Below are 3,216 nucleotides of genomic sequence, written 5' to 3' on the forward strand. Positions count from 1 at the left end.
TTCTTTTGTTGCCTGTGCTTTTGGGGTCTTATTCATAAAGTCTTTGTCCAGTTCTACATCCTGAAGTGTTTCCCCTATGTTTACCTTTACAGTTTTATAGTTTCAGGTCTATACTTAAGTCTTTAATCCATTTTGAGTTGATTTTGGTATATAATGAGAGGTATGGGTTTAATTTCATTCTTCTACATGTGGATATCCACTTTCCCCAGTACCATTTATTGAAGAGGCTGTTCATAGGTTTTGGTATTATGTTTCTTTATTTTCATTAGTTTAAAGACATTTTTCATTTCATTTCCTGTTTAATTTCTTCTTTGACCCATAGGTTGGTCATTCAGGAGTATTTTGCTTAATTTCCATGTATTTGTGTAGTTTCCAAAACTTCACTTGTTATTGATTTCTAGTTTTAATCATTGTGATATAAAAATATACTTGAAATGATTCAATTTTTCAAAATTTCTTGAGACTTGATTTGTGGCTTAACATGTGGTCTATCCAGGAGAATGTTTCATGTGCTTATGAGAAGAATGTATATTCTGTAGTTGATGGATGAAATGTTCTGTAGATGTCTTCCGGGTCCATTTGATCCAAAGTGTAGTTTAAATCCTGTATTTCTCTGTTGATTTGTTCCATGGATGATCTGTCCAGTGTGGAGATAGTGGTGTTGTTACCGACTACTATTGTATTGGGGTCTCTCTCTGTAGGTCTAATAGTGTTTGTTTTAGATATCTGGGTGTTCCGATGTTGAATCTCTATATATTTCTGATTGTTCTGTACTCTTGCTGGATAGATCCATTCATCATTATACATTATCTTGTCTCTTTTTATAGTTTTGGCTTAAAGTCTGTATGGTTTTCACCAGTATGAGTTCTCAGATGAGCTTTTAAATGAAAAGACTTTGTATAAACTTTTGTGCAACCAGGACAATTACAGTACTAGATGCATCATTTTTCTAAACTGGGGTTACTCCTTTAATTGCATCTGACAGGTTCGATGTTTTGTGCATTAACTGGCGGGGTGGCAGGTAAATTTGTATTGTGAATTGTCAGTTTAGGAGAAATTGTAGCAGCATCAGATTAAACTGGGGTTTAATCTAGGGTTAAACTCTGAAGCATCTCTCCTTGTCTGTTGGGACTTCCAGGCTCAGAACTTGGTGGCGATGGAGAAAAGTAAGTGTCCTATTGTGGAAGAAACTGACTTGGCATTGTGTATGTGCAAGAGGGCATGCCCTGAAATTGTTTCATTGCAGTCTACTGACAACAGAGATGTGTGTTAAGGCAGATGTAGGAACATAGCAGCAGATGTAGAAACATTGAGAGTGTCCATTACTGCTGTCTGGTTTGTAGAACTGGGCATATCTAGATTCAGTATATTCAGTAGCTGGTACAGGTGGCCCTGCTGGGGAGGAACAGAAAGATGAAGATCTGGTGTAGGAAGTTCTTGTTTGATGAAAATATTGTTCACCTCCAGAGCTGTGGTCTGATGGTAGCTTAATATACTAGTGAGCTCAGGGAGACCCTGGGTCAGGGCTGGAGGAGGGGTAGTCTTCTCACTCTGGTGGCTGAAAATGGTAACAGGTTCTGTCTTGATGAGTATTATGCACAGTCTCTGCAATTTTGTAGAGGCCAGTTCTCAGATGAGTGATGTCAGGGAGGAAAACATTCATGTTGATACTGTAAGAAAACCCTTCACTATCAGTGAAGAACTGGTCTGTGACTGAGGCACTGTCTTGTTTATACTTTTTATGATCTGGAATTATAGGAACTGGAGGAAGTTTGGGTGTCAGATACTTCTCCATTTTATATCTTGTCTGGACCAGCTCCTCAGGGGGCAGCTGGGGTTGGAGGTGGGCAGGGGTATGGGCTGTGCCTGTGGATGGTGGTGTGGGTGCTTCAGCTCCTCACCGGGAAGAGCATTACGTTGCAGGCTGGATTCATGGTGCACAACACCAGCTTGAGCTGCAGGAACATGGACTTGTTCTGTGGGGCCCGTGGCTTGGGCACGAGTCCCAGGCAAGTGCTCATGGTCAGCACCCACTGAGCAATGGACACTCGGGGGGTGGCTGTGGGTGCAGGGTGTTGATCAAGTGCACTTCCCACCTTTCCCATGCTGGCTCAGGCTGGCAAGCTCAGTATTGGGCAACAGGAGGAGAGAAGGCTCCCGGTGGACCCCTCAGCCAATAGCAGGCACAGGTTTTTAAAGGTGCACACAAAAAGCAAAACTCTTCTTCTCAGCTACGTCCTCTGGGCAGCCACATTCTTTTGCTTCACCCGTCCAGCTCTTTCACTTGCCAAAGCCTGCTCCTGCCACCACTGACCTCCATGAGTGAGGTGTGAGTGTGTGTACCTGCCCCACCAAGTTTCCTTAAGATTGTTGTTCAGAATTCCTTTTCAGTCATTTCAAAAGTTTCCTGCTGTTTGGGCCCTGGTACTTGAGAATTATTGTATTCCTTTGGTGATATCATATTTTCTTTCTCATTTTTTCTTATTTCTAGTATCCCTACATTGATGTCTGGTCATCTGGTGGAGCAGTTGCTTCTTCTATTGCTCTAGAGTGACTTTTGAGGAGGAGAGAGACTCCTTCTGTTTGATATGTTTTATATTGACTGTTGGTCCTGGACAGACTTGCTGGCATCCTGGCTAGTGACCTGTGCCCCAGATAGGTGCACTGGGGTGTGCTGAAGGTACTCAGCTTGAATGGATGCCCCCAGGTGAGGTTTCTCTTTCCCCTTTTCTGTGGGCAGAGGCTTTTCCAGGGTCTATTTCCTCTTTCCTCCTGCCTTTTCACTGCCAGGGAAATTCTCCCTGTGCCAATCCCAGTGTTGGACACATGGCGGCTGATGCAGTGTTCCTCTGTCTCTTCCCCATGTAACCCTCCTGGGTTTTCATTCTCCAAGGTCACCTCACCAGTCTCTTGTTCTCCCACACTCTCCCACTGATACTCCTTGTCCCATTCCTGGTAATTTTTGATTAAATGATAGATATTGTGAGTTTTACTTTGTTAGGTGCTGAATATTTTTGTTTTCCTATAGATATTCTTGAGCTTTTTTCAAGTTAACAGTTAGGTTAATTTGGAAACAGTTTGAATCATTCTGGTCTTGCTTTTAAGATTTTCTAGTTGAGACCAAAGCAACTTTTACTCTAGGGCTTATTATTTTCCACTACTGAGGCAAGATCCTTCTGAATTATCTACTCAATGTCCCATAAATTATGAGGTTTT

The 3,216-nt window shown here is 42.3% G+C and overlaps 1 pseudogene; it reads right to left on the reverse strand.

Annotated features, from left to right (window-relative positions):
• Nucleotides 1-821: 821 nt before the first annotated feature.
• Nucleotides 822-2,105, reverse strand: LOC134370623 (Krueppel-like factor 5; annotated as a pseudogene).
• Nucleotides 2,106-3,216: the final 1,111 nt, after the last annotated feature.

The sequence above is a fragment of the Cynocephalus volans genome, chromosome 2 (assembly GCF_027409185.1).
Source record: "Cynocephalus volans isolate mCynVol1 chromosome 2, mCynVol1.pri, whole genome shotgun sequence".
NCBI classification, from domain to species: domain Eukaryota; kingdom Metazoa; phylum Chordata; class Mammalia; order Dermoptera; family Cynocephalidae; genus Cynocephalus; species Cynocephalus volans.